The sequence below is a fragment of the Sarcophilus harrisii genome, chromosome 1 (assembly GCF_902635505.1).
Source record: "Sarcophilus harrisii chromosome 1, mSarHar1.11, whole genome shotgun sequence".
NCBI classification, from domain to species: Eukaryota; Metazoa; Chordata; class Mammalia; order Dasyuromorphia; family Dasyuridae; genus Sarcophilus; species Sarcophilus harrisii.
In genome coordinates, this window is record NC_045426.1 from 175,531,704 (window position 1) to 175,552,137 (window position 20,434).

The following is a 20,434-nucleotide window of genomic DNA, read 5'->3' on the forward strand; positions in this document are numbered from 1 at the left end:
ATTGTGAGAATCAAAGGAGATAATACTTGTAAAAAGCTTTCAGCACAGTGATTGACATACAAAGTAAGCACTATATCCCCTTCCTTTTTCTAGTCAGAGGTTCATAAGATTTGTAATTGGATCTTGGTGGTCATAGGATCTGAAATGCCATGCTAGAAGGAACCAGATAAATAATCAGGTTGACCTTGTCATTTCACATGTGAAGAAACCAACGCCCAGAAGCTAAATGATTTGTCTACTGACATTCAATCTGTAAGAAGAGAGAGAATTTGAAGTCAAATCCTGATTCTCTGTCCACTACACCATGTTTTTTCCACTTCAGCTGCACTAATGCCAGAAATAATCCAAAGTGAGTGTTTGGAACAAACTACCATGAATATCTCTGGACTGAGCACCTATTTCAATTTCTTGGAGCTTTGTACACAAATAGTGTTTAGTATTTATAGGACTCTTTCTATAACTATAAGACTGTCCATTTTTCTTGTCAGAGCAGTTTGTTTTCTGTCCCTGCTCCTTGATTTTTAGTGTTGAATTGTACTGACTTTGTTCTGGCTTTATTTTCTTTTATAGAACCGTATTTTCCAACTTCAATTTATTTTTAGTTTAGATATTTTATGTGTCCATCCTCTTCAGAGTTTAACAAAGATGTGTATTATTGACCATATAAAGCTATTAAGGTAACTATTTTGAAACTTCTTTTTTAAAAACTTTGCTGTACTATAATGGTTCTTGGGGCTTTTAGAAATAGATGAAACATAGAGTATAATAACTAGGAAATATTCATATGCCAACTTCTCTCTCAGCATATGAAGGAGCATGATATGGGATACATATCATACTATGTAAATAAACTAAGACTTTTAAAAAGTCATCTTCTTTTCCACCTCACAAATGATACGTGAAAAATGTCATGTTTTTTGCCTTATCTGATCACAGAGTCATTTGCAATTTTTTGGAAGTGTGTGCATTGACTCCTCCCGCACCTGGCCCAGCCTCACAAGGAGATAGTAAGAAAATAAACATTATATGCCAGGAGATAGTTGAGTGGATAGAATGCTGAATTTAAGAGTCAGGAAAACCTAAGTTTGAATCCAGTCTCAGACCCTCTCTACTGTTATTCTGGGCAGATCACTTAATCTTTCTCTGCCTTAGTTTTTTTCATCTGTAAAGTAAGGGTACACTTTTTACATGATTGATATAAGGTAGGAATGAAATAACAAATATAAAACAATTTATAAATCATGGAGCTCTATATAAATGTAATGTTATCAAAAGAAACAGCTAGGTAGTGCAATGAATTAGACTTGGAATAGAGAAAGTCTGAGTTGAAATCCTATCTCAGATACTGAGTATGTGATCCTAGGCAAATCATTTAATCTCTTTTAATTTCAGTTTTCCAATTTGAAACATGTGAATAATCATAAGAGGACTTATCTTATAAGGATTTACTGAAATAGCATATGTAAAATATTTTATACATCTTAACATGCTCTATAAGGGTTGGCTATATAATTGTCATTATTATAATTATTGTTAATCATCGTGGTGACTTTCTACCTCAACTAATATATACAAATATAGCTAGGAGGAGTTAAAGAGTCTATAATTGGTCATGCATCTTTCAGTACATCGTTTCTCTTTCAAGGCTTACTTTGAAGTAGTGACTTTGAGAGGAAAAAATGCTATCAAAATGGATTTTTAAAATAAACTTTTAATTTATTTAAAATTATTTAAAATAAACTTTTAATTTAATTTAACAATTTTTAAAATAACTTTTGTTTTTATTTCTTCCTCTAACTGCTCTCAGAGAAAAAAAGCAAAACCAACCAAAATATGATATGCAATGTTCCACACGGACTATGAACTCATATCTGCCAAAGAATAGGGAGAAATATGTCCATATCTCTTCTTTGAAGCCAAGCTTGTTCTTTATCCTTTTGAAAAATTTATTTTCATTTGTTCTGTGATTTTTTTTCCTTTTACACATATGTTGTTTTAATCAGTAATATATTTTTTTAGTTTTGTTTATTTTACTTTGACTCAGCTCATATAAGTTATTCCCTATTTCCCTGTACTTATCATGCTTGTTATAGTCTTGCACAAGTGGTTAATGTGTTATATACCTGGGATACAAAGAGAGTCCCTACCAATGAATGTCCTATATTTTACCAGAGGATAGTATATTGACATTAGATGTTAAGCAGTAAAAAAAAAAAAAAAAAAAATCAGAAAAAATAGATAGCTAAATCATGTAATAGGTGGTGAAAAAAAAAAGCTTTTGTTTATTCTTCTCAGACAGGGAAGTATTGAATATACATATGAACAAAAACAATAGTGAAGATGAAATGATTGAAGAAATTAAGAAGCCATAATTAATAATCCACTCTTCTCTTTGTCTGCAAATCTTACTCATCATTCATGAACTCAAGGCCTTCCTTAAGGCCTTTTCAGATCATACTTATATTAATGCCATTTTCTCTAACTTTTTAGGGAGGGCAGGTATCATTCATTTTTAATGAGTCCTGTGATCATTTATTATCTTGAATTATAATATAATTTTTATTACTTTATTTTCAACTTATTTATAATCTTCTTGCCTTATCATATATCTTTATAGTTTTCCTTTTTTCCTCTCCCCAAAACCACCTTGCCTTACAACTGAACATGATATTTTATATAAAACACGAGCTTAATAAGTGTTTATTTTGTTTTCGTGTTTTATTTAACTTTCCAACTCTGAGGGTTTTACATTCATTTTGAAAAATTGATTTCTGAGTTTCCTCCCACCTTCTTCCTTTTTCCCTAGCCATTGAGAAGGCAAGAAATATGATGTCGATCAAAACAATACAAAACAATGCTATATTAGTCATATTGCAAAAACACCATAAAATAAAATAATGCTTCAGTTTGTACTCAGACTTTAACAGTTTTCTCTTTGGAGGAAGATAAGTTTTTATCATAATACTTTAAAATTTAATTTGGTCTTTGTAGTGTTCTCTTCTTTTGTATAATATAATCTTTCTCTTTGGGCAGGTTTCTTGGGGAGATTTTGTGGAGGCAGCCTTAGTTTCGGTTCAGAGTAATAATCACTCCAAATGCAGCCAGGTGTTAAAAGTTCAAATCTTTTATTGTCTCCTTCAATAAAGCCTGGTTAGTTTTCTTAGAGGCCTATCTCACTCCTTGGTTCCAAGAGCTCTTGCAGCTTGTCTTTTAGCTCTTCCAGCTTCTGTCTCTAGTTCAACTCCAACTCGTGGCTTCTCAATCTCCAACTGATGCTCCCCTCTCAATCTTTTCCACTGAATTCTCCTGACTGAGCTCAGCTGTTTTTATGCTCTTTTAGAGGTGTAAATTCAAAGGTTGGCTCCTCCCCTGAGAGTGGGATTATGGGAGGTGTGAATTTGGATATCTCATACTGAACCCTGAAATCTCCCAAACGTGTGAACTAATGTGTGAACTTCTCAAAGGTGTTAGCTTAAGCATTGTTTCTATCAATATTAGTGACTTAACACCTTATAAGGATTTGCTCTAATGTGTGAACCAATAAACATTGTATCAATTCCATTGAGTTAACACTAGGATTCTAACAGGTCATTACACTGATCAGTCAAGTTACTCATAGTTATCTGTCATACAAAACTGTTGTTACTGTGTAAAATATTCTCCTAGGTCTACTTATTTCATAACTATATTAACTCATATATGTCTTCATGTTTCATGTTTTTTTTCTGAAAGCATCCTGCTCATCATTTTTACAGCACAATAATATTTCATCATAATCATATACCACAACATGTTCAACAAATCCCCAATTGATGGCCAAGAATTTCCAATTCTTTGTCACCATAAAGGGAGCCACTATAAATGTTTTTGCACATATAAGTTCTTTTTCATTTTTCTCTTTGGGACACATACTATTGGTCTTGTTGGGTTAAAGAGTATACAAAATCATATAGTTCTTTGAATGTACTTCAAGATTGTTCTCCTGAATAGACAGACCAATTCACAACTCCATAAACAATGCAATAAAGTCCCAATTTTTCAACATTCCATTCAACATTTACAATTTTCCTTTTCTTTTATATTAGTCAATCTGATAATTGTGAGGTAGTATCTTAAAGTTTTAATTTATACTTCCCTAATATATAATAATTCAGAGCATTTTAAGCATAACTATAGATATCTTAGATTTTTTCTTCTAAAATTATCTATTCATATCCTTTGATCATCTATCAGTTAAGGAATGACTTGAAGTCTTATAAATTTGACTTAGTTAACTATATAATTATGTAGTTAAATATATATAGAAATTACAACTTTAATTAGAAGTGTACTGCATATTCCTACACTTTCTTTCTAGCAAACTGCTTTTCAGTTTTACCAGAATTGTTTTTTTCAAAACCTTGAGTTCTTGTCCTAAAAACTTATATTCTTATCTTTACCAAATACTGGGTCACTATGTTGTTTACCAATGTGTATTGTGTGCCCAATCTTCTCCATTGAATGAAGGTTTTTAATATCCAAGGCTGATGGAGAAGTTTTAGAATTTGTAATTGAAAACCAAAAAAAGACCAAAAAACAAACAAAATCAATTCCCCAAAACCAAAATAGTTCCTTCTCTCAAGAACTTCTCAGTCTATCAATGATGAAGGACCAGAGAAAGTGGATCAGAGAATGACACTGATGTAATCTGCAAACTATGGAGAGCCATAGGAGGTAGATGCTGAGGAAAAGTTTGAGGGACAGGAAGGGGGCATCTAGATAGTCCCTAACTAGTATATGGTTGTGAAAGATTAAAATTCCTTACTGGTAAATTTTCTTTGACTTCTATATATTCTTTTTCTTAGGGTTTTGAAATTTTGGTCTTGCAAGAAAAGCACATTATGCAAATTAGGATAAACTAACTAAATAGGCAAGAAGTTGCTCAAAGTTTAGCCAATTTCTTTTTTATATCTGAGAAAATTCTGTATTTAGATTACATTTCATTCAATGTTTTGTATCTCTTTGTGTGTTTGTTTGTTTTATACATAGTAGTATGAAAAATCATAGTGGCGAGGGATCTTGGAGAACAAGTAGTCCAATCCATATATAGATAGAATGGAAGTTAACATATTCATCCAAAGTACACTTAGAAAGGTAGTATTTGTCTAGACGAGGGCTTGTATATTCACATATTGCTAAATAAAAATTTTATACTTTAATTTTGGCTTTTTGGACATATTCCTGATTAAAGATAAACGTATGGCAATTTTCAGGATTTTCTTGGTATTAAAAATGGTGCTGAAAATAGAGGATTGATCAGAATAAATAAAAAAAATGACACTGGATCCTAAGGAATTTAGACAAAATTAGTTTGGCAAAATATCTGCATGTAGGGAATTGTTTTCAATGCAATCTGTTTGAGTAGCATTACAAATGACAACAGAGTATACTTGTAACCTTCCCATTAAACAGGCTCCCTTTATTATGATTTTGAGTGTTAAATACACACACATATACACACATATATGTGTGTGTGCATATGCAATATATATAATATGTATGTATGTATACATATGTATTACTTGTGTGTATAAATACACACATACCCTTTTAACATGGCAAAGAACTAGAAACTAAATAAGTGTTATGAATTGTGGAATAGTTGGACAAATTATGTTATGCTAATGTAATAGAATGTTATTGTACTAAAAAGAAATAACAAAGAATGTACTTTTAGAGAAAAGACTTGCATGAACTGGTATAAAGTAAAATTAGCAAAACCAGGAAAATAATTTATGCTTGTAAAAGTAATTCTGAATTAATTAGGAACTCTGATCAATGCAATGATTACAGAATACTAGCGATGAAGAATGTTACTCACTTTTTGAGAAAGAGATGATGGAATAAATAAGTATAATAAAGTACATATTCTTTGGACATGACCAATATAGATATTTATTTTGTTTTGCTATGCATGCTTATGATGTTCTTGTTTTGTTTTTGTTTTTATTATGGAGTGGATAAAGGAAAGAAGGGCAAAAAATTAGATGCTTGTTAACTGGAAAAAATAATTAGACATAAAATGCTAAATAACTACATTTCTGAAATAGCATAAGTAAACAAGAGTAGATAATTAATTTAAAATGCATCCTAGACTAAAAATATTAAGATAATATTAATAACACAAAATATCATAGATAATAAGTGCCCTAAAGTATAAGAGGAAAAAATGTTATCAGGTCTGAAAAAGGTTTAGAAAATAAATATATTATTTAGGTCTTATATTATAGATATTTCCTTGATAGAGGAATGGCATCAGTTATCACTTCTTGCATTTTTAGTCATTTTCCTTTTGCTGACTTCTTTTTTCTCAACTTTCTTGAACATGCATTTAGTTAGTATCCTTTGTCTTTGTATGCTTCTCTTTATATAAATGAGAAATTTTAGAGATAAAATTAAACAGAAAAAATATAATTCTGGGCAAAATTAGAATTACTATACAATGTGAGAGCATCAAGCAATGAGAATCTCATTCAATGTGTTAAAGGAACTTAACAAGTCCTATAGGCCTATTATAGTATTTTGTATTTTGCTTTCTCCTTTGTTGTATTATCATGCTAAGATATAGAAGATGAACTTCAAAGTAGAAAATTTCTGTAAAATGCTCTTGGGGAATATTTGGAAAAAAAATATACCCAGAAGCATGTGTTTGAAGATGTTACTTTGGTGTCAATAAGAAGAATTCAATGCAATGCAATTCTGTCATTTACGTTTGTAAAGACAAAAATATACATAATAAAATTAGAGACTTTTTTTTTCCTTTATGGTAATTGATATGCTTTTAACAGCATCATTTTTAATGTATTTATTGCTATAATCTGAAGAAGGTTTAAGGAGATTAAATTAAGATAAATATTTATCTGGAAAAATGACAACTTGTGAGTCTGTTTATAAACACACTCTTTATAAGTATAAAGGCTAGAGTGAAACTGAAAGGTTATCTCAGGCATGATTTTTAAAAGCAGATTATTAAGAATATTTTGTTACTGTAAATCCAAGTTTGTGTTAGTTTCCCAATTCTTTTTGATATGTAAAAGAAATACCAGATATGCAAGAAATCTTCCTCCCCACAGGCCAACTAAATAAAGCTCCATAGTCATTCCTTTTTTGTTACTTTGTACTTCTACCAGGCAGTTCAAAAGGCATATAAAATAGATGACTGAAAAAAATAACATTATGATTGATCCCCAATTCAAATTCAAAATTAGAATAAAATTTCCCATTTTTATTCTGAGTTCTTGTAATATTTTTCTATTTTTAAATTTTTTTGATTTTGAGATTATATTGCACAATACTATTAAACTGCATATAATTGAGTCCTACCAATTTTTTTTTTTATAACACAAATATGATACAGGAACCTAAACCAAAAAGAGAGAAGAAAAAAAGAAAACTATAGAACAACTTTCCCAATGAATATTGGTGAAAAAAATTAAATAAAATTTTAGCAAAGAGATTACTACAATATATTACAAAAATCATACTTATGACTGATGGGAAGGCAGGAAGGCAGAGCTGGTTCAATCTTAGGAAAACTATCAGTATAAGTGACCAGATCAATAATAAAACCAACAAAAATCATATGATTATCTCAATAGATGAAGAAAATGCTTTTGACAAAATATAACACCAATTCCTATTTTAAAAAATACTAGAGAGCATAGGAATAAATAGAGCTTTCCTTAAAATTATAACTAGCATCTTTGTAATACCATCAGCAAGCATTATCTCTAATTAGGATAAGATAGAAGCCTTTCCAGTAAGGTCAGGGGTGAAGCAATTATGTCCATTTTCATCATTATTACTCAATATTGTATTAGCTAATTACAGAAATAAGAGAAAATAAAGAAATAGAAGAAATTAGAAGAATCATTGAAGAAATTAAACTCTTTGCAGATGATATGATGGTAAATTTAGAGAATCCTAGGGAATCAATTAAAAGAACTACTTGAAATAATAACTTTAGGATAGTTGTAGAATATAAGATAAGTCTATATAAATCATCAACATTTCTATATATTACTAACAAAGTCCAGCAGCAAGAGATAGAAAGAGAAATTTCATTTAAATAACTGTAGATTATATAAAACACCTGAAAATCTACCTGCCAAGATAAATCCTCAATTGGACACATTACAATGCTTTTCATACAGATAAAGTCAGAGCTAAACATTGAAGAAATATTATTACTTGACAGGACAAGGCAGTATATAAAATAACAATTCCACCTAAGTTAATTTACTGATTCAGTGCCAAAACAATGATTTTTGTTTAAAAAAAAAAAAAGAATATTAAAAAGTCTTTACATTAAATTGGGAAAAAAATGTATAAAACATACTTATTATTATGAGAAATTCCCTTGCACTCATCTCTCATTTGCCCTAAAACATAAACATTATATATGCATAAAATTAGTAGAAAAGTTTTTTTTTTTTCCGCTTGGATAGTTATTAATTTTCTAATGATAGCAAAAATCTACATATATCTATTAATTCCATGCCTGTTTTTTGAGCCCTTGTAAATTTTAAATTTCTTGAAGACAAGAAACATGTGTATATTTCTTAATATCTATTCTAAGAACCAAGAGTATTAAATGTATGCTGTGAAGAGTAAATATAACTTTTAGTGACCAACCAATTTTAAACAAGGTATTTTTTGAAATATCATTTACTTGTCTGTTTAAATTCTAATCTACTGTTAAATTTTATAGATATAAAATAGAATTGCAAATATTTTTCCTATTGATGTACATAGTATAGCAGTGAAGGTAACATTAACAAATTCAAGTTTCTAGTGGATTTATTCATGTTAGAATGATGGACATGTCAATGCAATATTCTAGATTTGTTCAGAAAAATTTGGAACCAACCCAATGAAGAATACTGGAGTTGCTATCTGTATTTGTGGAAAGAATATTCAAGATGACAAAATTAAAAATTCTTGACACATTCCCACATTTGTGTTTAATATATGTAGATTTTGTTTATGTTTATTTCTGGATATTGAAATACTACGCATGAGTATGCATATGCATATATATTCATATGCACACCTATATATATTTAATATCCTCAATTTATGTATGCTTAAAATTCATTTTCTTCCTTTAGTGAAAAATTTTAAAAGATGTTTTTTCTTTACATCAGTTTTTACCTCTTAACTTTGATTATGACATGCGTATCTTTAGTTGCATAAGAGAAAACAATGTTTATGTTCTTTGCCACTTAAATATGATGATATTACCCATTTGTTCTGAAAAATAACTGAAATCTTGCAACATGGCACTGTGGAAAAAGGGATGAATTTGAAATCATGGGGTCAAGCTCTAAATATCTACTATGATATCCTTTACTTTTGTGACTGCAGACAAATCAGGTGTCTCTAGTCATCAGCTGCCTGATATGTAAAATGAGAAGATTGGACTAGCAAACATCTAAAGCCACTTCAGTTCTGAATCTATTATCCACAGGATGCCTCAACATGACTAAGAATTCCTACTCCTTATTCACTGAAGCACTTCATTGTAATAAATCATCAGCCAGTGCCTTTAGTAGTATAGGTTAATGAAATAATGACAAATAAAACTTAACAAGGTGGTTTGCTTTTTGGTAGTCAAAGTTATGAGTCCCTTCATAGTTCTTATCTCTCCAAATGCATTTTCTGAATTCTTTGAGGCTTTTATGAGAGTATCACATAAATTTTCAAAGTAAAATCACCTCTAATATATTTGCATGTCAATAATAAATTCCACAGCAGAGTTGCACTATAGATAAATACATACAGAGTGATAGAAGTTAAGTGGTAATACAGGAATAAATCAAAATCACAACCTTATCATTTCACTAATAGCTAGAATAGGGAAACTCATGCATAATTTAATATAAAACAGATATTCTTAGCAAGTATTCTTAGAGAGACTGAGAGGATTTTCATTATAAATGAAACAAGAAAATAAGATCATTTGAGATAGAAGTCAATTTAGAGATCATCTAGTCTACTCCTTTTATTTTACAGATCACATATTGAGATCTAGATAGTTAATATGACTTGCTCTACATCAAATAGCTATTAGTAGAGAAGCTACAGTTCAAATCTTGGTCTTCAGCAATACCAAAGTACTTTCCTGGAAAAAAAAAATGATTCAATAAGTGATCTGGACGAAGATTCAGCAAAAGAGATTGATCTGAAAGGGAAAGTGTGTTCTGCAAACCCAAAGAAAAGAAAGTGTCAAAGAGAAGAGAAGTCAAGCAGAATGATTAGGCATTTAAGAGAACCTTAAATTTGGAGAAAACAATTTCAATGGAATGATAAGGTTGGAAGCTGGATTATAGAATTAAGAAGAGAGTGAGAAGAGAGAAAGTAGAGGTACCCAATTGTGCATGACTTTTTTCTTCAAAATATATAGCTACAAAGGTCAAAAGTTAAAGGACTGGAAAGATCAAGTAAGGATATTTTGTTTGTTTTTGATTTTGCAGATGAGGAGAATATTGACATGTTTATAGGTAGCAAAGAAGGAATCAGTATAGAGGGATAGGTTGAAAATAAGTGATTGAATGGGCTTGTCAGAGGTGACAATTTGTTGGAGGAGATGGGATGGAATGGGATTGCTTGAATAAGTAAAGGGTTTAGCCTTGGTAAAGAATGAAGCCACCTCTTTGTATGAGATAGTAATGAAGGAGGAAAAAGTGACAGATATTAACTGATTAACATAAAATGAGGAGGAGAGGGAAAATGGAGTTCACAAAAAATAGCCTCAACCTTTTTTTTCTGTAAAATGTCAAGCATTTTCAACTGAGAGAGGTTAAGAGGAAGAGACAAATAGGAGGGACAAAAGGTTTTAAGAGCCACTGTGGAGAGTAAAATAGTGAGTTGATAGGAAGATATATTCAGATTGTCCAGCAATCTGGGCAATTGCCCATATTGGGCAACTACACTCTAGTAAGAGCCTAGTTAAAATTTGTAACATGAATTAATAATGGATCCAATCAAAAAAATTGAATGATTTTCTCCATCTTTGACCAACTACCTGTAAACTGTGTGTAAAAGTAAAGGCCGATGGTGAGAGTGATCGAAGGCTGATACTTGGCAGGGTACAATTAGTGATATGATAGAAAAAAAGTCAAGGACTCAGGAGAAGAGAGTATTGTAAGGATGAACCAGATTGCCAAGGGGTCAAGATATGGAAAATTGTAAAGGTGATAGCCTGGGACAAAACTGAGGGGAAATTCCAGAGGGAATACTGGAGGGCAGTTTTACTTGCCTTTCAATATTTTATAATATAGGACATTGATGAATATAGAAACATAAGTCTAAAACTATAAGGATACTTGCAGCTCATCTAGTGCAAAGCTGTCATTTTTCAGATAGGAAACTGAGGCCTAAGGAGGTTAAAGGTAGCAAATCTTTGAAATGGGAATGGAAACTGATTCCAGAGTTCTTGATCATTGTTAGGAACACTGAGGGAAATCACTAGATGAGATTTCATTTGTCATTTCTGATTTTAATATATTTATGAATTTTAAAGCATAAGAGTTATGATCTGAGTGGTCTCTGAGAAGCTGCATCTACACTAAGTTTGTCTTAGGATAACAGAACAGATACAGGTACAGTTGTCAGTAAAGTTAACATTCTTGTTTGACATTCTCATTTGTACTATTTTCCCCCTTTTGTCAAGAGAATAAAAATTTTAAATTCTGAAGTGGGAAAAGTATTACATCTTCTATACAGTTTGTCCTGTCTCTAAATTGTGATATACTTTGAATCTTACCCATTTTCATTTTAGACATATTAATCTAATGGATACATATACACAATTTATGTATGTGTATATTCACATGTATGTATATGTATATATACATGTGCATACATGTACATATACATTTTAACTAACAATTTATGTACCTTTCAGAGATCATAGTTTCAGAGACTCCAACCCATTTATTTTATGGATAAGAAAGTTTAAACCTTGAGAAATCAATGACTTGTCCAATAGCACATAGGCAATAAGTGACAAAGACAGAATTTGAAACTAGGTCCTCTGACTTTAAATTTAGCACTCTTTTCACTCCACTGTGCTGACTACTCCTTTTCTATAGGGTCATGACCACATTGGAGAAATTGGAGGCATTATTCCATTTGGGGATATCCAACTGTGTATTAAAATCTGCAATCATTTTCAGATGAAAAAATTAAAGCCATCTCTAGCCATATGAAAAAAAAAAAGCTTTAAATCACTACTGATTAGAGAATTGCAAATTAAAACAATTATGAGATACCACCTTCCAACTATCAGATTTATTAATATAACAGAAAAAAATGATAAATGCTGTAGAGGATGTAGTAAAATTCGAACACTAATGCATCGTTAGTAAAGTTGTGAATTGATCCAACCATTCTGGAGAAAAATTTGGAACTATGCCCAAAGGGTTATAAAAGTATACAGGCTCTCTGGCCTAACAATATCTCTGATATCTGTAGCCTAAAAAGATTATGAAAAATGGAAAGGTACCATATGTACAAAAAAATGTTTATAGTAGCTCTCTTTGTGGTATCAACGAACTGGAAATTGAGGGGATGCCCTTCAGTTGGGGAATGGTTAGACAAATTATGATATATGAATGTAATGGAATGTTACTGTTCCATAAGAAATGATGAGCAGGCAGATTTCAGAAAAACCTGGAAAGGCTTATATGATTCTGGCTGAAGGAAGTAGAACATTGTACAGTAACAGAAACACTGTGAGGATAATTAGTTTTGATAGACTTAGTTCTTAGCCACAAAATGATCTAGCATGATGCTGAAAGACTCATGATAGAAAATGCTACCCACATCCAGAGAAAAAACTATGGAGTCTGAATGCAGATTGAAACATACAGTTTTCACTTTTTTTAGTTTTTTTTTTTTCTTTCTTGTGGTTTTTCCCTTTTGTTCTGTCTATTTTACAACATAATTAATGTGGAAATACATTTAGTATTATTGTACATTTATAATGTATATCAGATTGAACACTGTCTTGAGAAGGGGTGAGGAAAGGGAGGAAGAAAAAATGGAAACCAAAATATTTAAAGTAAATATCAAAAATATTAAATTTAAAATAAAATAAAATCTGCAAAGTTCCCTTCCCCACCATCTTTTGACCCAAGGAACATAAAGTAGAAATCTGATTTTATTCAGTGCTGTCAATTCATAGTTCAGTCTTTTGGGAATAGCTGTACATCGTTTGTACCTCCCTAACCCCTATTGCTCTCAAAGGTATTACCATTTTTCGAGGCTCCCAGTTTCATAGCCTCAGAATTATTCTGGACTCTTCATTCTTTGACATTCCAAACATGTAATCACCTATCAAATCTTGCCCTTTCTGTCTTCACGACATCTTTTCTAGCCAACTCTTCTCTCTACATAAACTCAATTTATTTTAATCTTTTACTACCTTTTACCCAGATTATTGCAACAGAATTTTACTTGTTCACATTAACAAGCATTTATTAGGTTCCTTTTATGTGTCAAGCACTTTAGTAAATTCTGGGGATTAAAAAAAAAAAAGACAAACAAAAAAAAAACTGAAGGACACCCACACACACACACACCCACACACCCACACCCACACACACACACACACACCTACCTCTATTCTTAAGGAACTCAGTGAATTAGAGCAGATTTTCCAAAACTGCTACATACAAAAAAAAAAAAAAAACGGTAGGAAAAAGAAATTAACAGGGAAGGTACCAGAATAAAAGGGGGCATTAGTAGAATTCTCTAGATAAAGTTTCTCCTCATTCTAATACACCTTACACACCTGCCAAAATAATTTTCCTTAAGTTCAGATATAATCAAGTTCATTCATCAATTCCAGGGATCTCTTATTACTGCTAGGGTGAAATATAAATTTTGTATATATCACTTCACACCTTGGCCCCAATTAGCTTTCTATCCTCACTGGCTATTTTTCCCTTTAATAGAGTGGCTACAAGCTATAATTCAGCTAAACTAGCCTTCTCTTTGTTCCTCACACATGATTTTCCATGTCCTATTTTGGTGCCCTTGTCCTCACCATCACCCATATCTAGAATGTATCATTCTCTCCATGGCCTCATAAAATCTATTTTTTTTCCTTTGAGAAGCAGCTAACGCATTATCTTCTGCATAAAGCCTTTCCTGATCCCTTAGCTCTTAGTTCTCTCCCTCCCAAACTGTCTGATATTTAATTACTTTGTATATATTTGAATTTATTCACATCATATTTATGCTTTAGGTATTTTCAAATCTATTTGTTGTCTCACTCATTAGAATGTAAACTCTTTGTGAATAAAGATTGTTTTCTTCTTTGAACTTACATTCCCTGTGGCCTAGGAAAGTGCCTGTCACAAAGCAGGCACCTAATAAAAACCTGTTGTTTAGTTCTTTTTTCATTTAATTTTTTTGAGTATCGTTGATGGGGGGATAGGAAGAAGCAGAATCTGTGTGTGGCATATTCCAGAATGCTTGAGAACCCAACCACACACATGGCTTCTAAGGAATCACTCACTAATTTGGCCAACCCTAGGTTATAACACCCATAGAAAGCACCTTACTCTGTCTCTTGCTGATGTGTAATCCAATTTGTCAGGAAAAATAAAAGAAATTATCTCTTCCTTCCATATTTTTATGTGAACTTTAATGATTTATGAGTCCCATTTACACATAATTTCAGAAGAGAACCATCTCTCACTTCACAAAGAGCACATGCATTGTCTTTGTGGTAGTGTATTGTAGTGGTGCAAATTATTACCAAAAAAGTAAAGCAGTTCATTCTTAGATTAACACTTCAATTTTTTGGAAACATCTCAATCATAGGAAGGCATTTCTTTAATGGTTATCTAATTGATCAAGAGCTAATGTGAAAACTATATATATTCTACCATAAGCAAACATAGTAACCGACGGAGTGAATGGGGAGGGAATATAGTTACATGATGAAAGTAGTTGGGCCAAATGGGCAACAACTTTTTTTTTAAACCTACTTTGCTTTTAATTAGAGAATTTTCTCTTAGTCATTAATAAAACCCTACTACACTGCAAAAGTTCCATTCTTTGCCAGTGTAATTTCAATAATCCATGTACTTTCCATTAGATATGATGAACCATCTTCATTTCCAAAAACAATATTAGGAACAAGAATGATCTTAGTTTTATTCCTGGAAATTTAATCATGTCATATTTAAACATGCAGGAGGAAAATGCAGGTTTCTAGAACATAGGTATTATGGGACACATATATCAATATATGAAAGCAGTGATACATTCTTTTCTATTAATGAACTAAAGATCTATCAATTTCTATAGCTATGAGTTTTCTTTATCACATCATGGTTTCTTAAAAATATATGGCAAGAAGCCTTGTATTCCAGTGAGGATAGACTTGCTCATTCTAGTTAATCATCATTTTTTTTTCCTTTCATGGTCTTTATGAAGATGCCTTATTGAATATTTGGGCTTATGTCATTTAACAGTACCAAGAGACTCTAAAAAAGAACCCAAATTAGAAGACTGATTTGGCTTCATCATGCAAGCATTTCAACTAAAATAACAAAACTTATTAGAATAAAGGTTCAAAGTAATGAAATTAAACCTGGACTTCCTAGCATTTTATCAACAGAAGAGGATATGTATGTCAAGCATTTTGTCATTAATTCTTAATTTAATTAACAAACTTCTAAATATATTTTAGTAAACAATAATCAAAATATTTTACATAAATTTCAGGCAATCAATGAAGTTACAAAATTTATCCTTAACCTAATTTAATTATTACTGATAAATGTTTGATTAGGTGATTGGGTTTTGTAATAACTATTATTTTCATATAATTAATTATAATGGCATAATTAGAAAGCCTTATGAACATTCCAAACAACAGCAGGGTTCTTTACAATGTGCACTGTTGAAATGAATGAATTAGAGTAAGGGTCCACATCATTATTATTGAAAGGCATATGATAAGATTATTTAGTTTGTTTAAGTATAAAGGAGTTATCTGTAATTTGAACTAATGAATCTAATCAGAAACTAATGAATAGATTTAATAAATTGAAGCCAACAGGCAAATTTGAAGGCAGTATAATTCCTAAATTTTTTTGAAAATGGAAATTAACTTAATTTCTCTTATAAATATAGAGTAAGCAGTGAAAGAAATCTGGGAGATAACTATGAACCACTACATAGAATTCCCAATCCCTCTATTTTTGTCTGCCTGCATTTTTTATTTCCTTCACAGGCTAATTGTATACTATTTCAAAGTCCGATTCTTTTTGTACAGCAAAATAACTTTTTGGACACGTATACTTATTTTGTACTTAATTTATACTTTAACATATTTAAAATGTATTGGTCAACCTGCCATCTGGGAAAGAGGGAAAGGGAAGGAGGGGAAAAATTGGGACAAAAGGTTTGGCAATTGTCAATACTGTAAAATTACCCATGCATATAACTTGTAAATAAAAAGCTATAATAAAAAAATAAATATAGGGTAAGTTAGAATGAGAGTATTATTAAATATGCGAAGACAAAATTGCAAGAAAAAATAGCAAAGTTAGAAATGTAGACAGAGTAAAGAACACAAACATCTATCATTGAAGGTGAACTGGAAAGGACAACATATAAAATAACAAATAATAACACAAATCCTTGTCATACTAACATTTCTAATCATGATAATGGCCAAAGGATATAATGTGTTGCATAATTTGATATGGATAGATAGTCTACCAATTTTTAGGATAAATAAACAAAAACATGACTTTTGAAATAAGTAACTTGATAACAGATAACCTATGAACAAAACCAGGACTTTTATTTGTTTCTCCGATTTTATAGCCATTGATGAATTTTTAACCCTTTAGAATCTAAAGATATATCACTGGTCATCAAAATACTAAAGAGGCACTTAAAAATTTGTTTTCTTATCTGTTTTTAATAGTAGTTGCATTTGTAAAGATATGGATAAATTTGTCAGAATGATATAATGAAAAGAATGTTGGAATTTGAAAGGAAGAACTGAACCCATATTCTAGGTTTATCTTCGTTAAGTAATAGTGGCTAAAACATAAACCCCCTAGGCTTTGATATTCTTATCTTTAAAATCTTTAACTATAATATAATCACAAGATATGTATGACATCTGAAGTTCCTTCCAGGTTTAAACATACAATGCTATAGAACGTTATTCTCTCCTTTATCTTTATTTTAAGAAAAAATCCATACAAAAGGGAAAAAAAAGTTATTCTCTGTAATGCAATAATCTAAGATAACGCTAAAAGACTTAAAAAATCAATAGTATTTTATTATTCCAATTGCATTTAAATAGATTATAACATTCATTTATATAAAATTTTGAGTTCATTTTTTTTCGTTCTTTCCTCTCTCCTTCCCACAACAGCAAGCAATGTTATAGTTTATACATGTATAATATTTTAAACATATTTCCATATTAGTCATCTTGTGAAATAAAAATCCAAACAAAGGGGAAAGCTATGAGAGAGAAAAAAAGCAAACAAAAAAATAGATGAAAATAGTATGCTTCTCAATTCCCTCTGTACAGGGAACTTTTGAATGAAACATACTGCATTAGACTTTTTTTTTTTTTTAACAATGAAAGAAAAATGTGGACATAGTTATGAGCTCAATTCCACATCTGTCAACAAGTATCAAGAACTAGTTTGAACTTATTTGCATTCTTTTTATCAAATGCTGCTTCTGTATAGAAATGTGATTAAATAGTTAAAAAACAAAACAAAACAAAATTTGATTGATAGCAATTTGAATGTGCTCACGAAAGACTGCTTGCATTGTATTGACAGTCTAAGTGCATGCATGTGTTAAATGAAGGTATGCTAAAGTAATAATAGTATGCTTCGATCTATAGTCTACATAATTCTCTCTCTGGTTGCAGATGGCATTTTCCATGTCAGGTCTACTGAAATTTTCTTGGATCACTGTATTGCTGAGAAGAGTTAAATCTATCATAGTTTATCATCACATAATCTTGTTGTTACTATGGCACAATGTCTTCTTGGTTCTGCTCACTTCACTCAGCATTAGTTCATGTAAGTCTTTCTAGATTTTTCTGAAATCATACTTCCCATCATTTCTTATACAATAATAATATTCCATTACATTCATATACCCTAACTCATTCAGGCCTTCCTCAATTAATGTGTATCCACTCAATTTCTAGTTCTTTGCTATTACAAAAAAAGACCTCCTATACACATTTATGCACATCAGTCTTTTCTCCTCTTTTATGATCTCCTTGAGATACAGACCTAATAGTGATATTGCTGTATCACAGGATATGCACAGTTTTATAGCCCTTTGGGCATAATTCCTAATTGCTCTTCAGAATGGTTTAATCAGTTCATGAGTCCACTAACAATGCATTATTATTCTTCCAGTTTTCCCCACATGCCCTACAACAGGATCTTTCCTGTCATCATAGCCAAAATGGTAAGTGTGAGGTGGTATCTCAGTGTTGTTTTAATTTTTATTTCTCTAATCAACCATGATGGACTTAGGAAGAAAAATGGTGTCTATTCCCAGAGAGAGAACTGATTAAATCTAAATACAAATTGAAAAATACTTTTTAAAATCTTATTTTCTTGGGTTTCTATTTTTTTTTATGTTTTCTTTTACAACATGACTAATATGAAAATTTGTCTTGCATGACAACACATATATAATCTATATCAAATTGCTAGCCTAGAAGGGAAGGAGGGAGAGAATGTGGAACTGAATGTTAAAAATGAATGTTGAATATTATTTTTACATGAGGTTAAGAAAAATAAAACAGCATTAAAAATAAATTATGTGAATATGTCATATATATGTATGTATATATGTGTATATATAAATATATTTGTATGTATATAAATATGTATATTATAAATATATGTGTGTGTTCCCTTAATCTTTATATAGTGTTTGTATGATCTAACAGCATGTGTTCTTGTACAGACATAATTCAAAAGACTTCAAACCTGCTCACTTTGAATTCTTTATTCTTTTTCATGGCTTTCTATTTCTTTTATCTTTCCTCCTTTCCTACTCTTCTATCACTGTACCTGATATGTTTCTTTCTCTTTTTTTATATAACTCTCTTGGCTCTGGCCTTCTATTTACTTCAGTTTACACTACTTCCACAATAATGAGAGAGAGATGAAGAGAAAAGAAAGGGATGGGGAGAAAAGAAGGGGATAGAGAGATATATAGAGAGACAGAAAGAGACAGAGGCAGAGAGAGACAGTGACAGGAATATAGAGAGACAGGCACAGATTATCTATTCTGATGGACATGGCCCTCTTCTACCATGAGATGAAACAAATCAGTTCCAATAGAGCAGTAATGAATTTAACCATCTACACCCAGTCTGGGAAATGAGTGTGAACCACTACATAGAATTCCCAATCCCTCTATTTTTGTCCACCTACATTTTTGATTTCATTCACAGGTTAATTGTACACTATTTCTTTTTTTTTTTTTTTTTTTTTAATTGTACACTATTTCAAAGTCTGTTTCTTCTTGTGCAGCAAAGTAACAGTATGGACATGTATACATATATTGTATTTAACATATATATTAACATATTTAACCTATATTTGTCTATCTGGTATCTGGTAGAGGGGATGGGGAGAAGAAGGGGAAAAATTGGAACAAAAGGTTTTGCAAGTGTCAATGCTGAAAAATTATCCATGCATATATCTTGTAAATAAAAAGCTATAATTTAAAAAACATATAAAACTTTTCCAACTTGTGATTCCTTTTTGCCTGAGAAATTTTTATATGATCCAACACATGATAGTTGTATAAAATACATATATAAATCAAACATTTACTGATAACATCATAATTTCACCACTCACAATTCAGTTAGAAGATCCAATGTGGGATTGTGACCCAAATTTTAAGAAACTGTAATCTAGATATATCTCCCCATTTTATGAATTAGGAAACTGAGGCCCACAGAGATTAAATAAATAAGTTAGTGAAGTTTTCACTAGTAGTAAGAGGCAGAGGCAAAATTTAAATAGTAGAGTCTTTTGAATAGCAGCATCAATGTTCATTCTACTCTTTTGTCCCTTTATGCTAATTCTTAAGTGTCATATATATTGGGTTATAATTTTTTTAAAAGAAATGCTTCTATGATTTTTCTTTCTTTTTATGTTTTCAAATGGGAAAAAGGGAGGGTAAAAGGGATAGTGAGAAATAAAGAAAACAATGAGTTCAATAGCTGAAAAAATCATGTTATGTTAGTAATGTGAACACTCCCTAGAAGCAAATCTTCATTGTTGTTTTGTTTTTTTTTCTTTTGTTATCTGTCAGCAGTTTAACTAGCAATTAGAACAGTTTCTCTAATGCATGG

The 20,434-nt window shown here is 30.9% G+C and overlaps 1 protein-coding gene across 2 annotated transcripts in view; it reads right to left on the reverse strand.

The window, feature by feature from the left end:
* The window catches only part of EDIL3 (EGF like repeats and discoidin domains 3), a 651,648-nt gene that overhangs the window by 275,543 nt on the left and 355,671 nt on the right, over window positions 1-20,434 (reverse strand). The window lies entirely within an intron of this gene.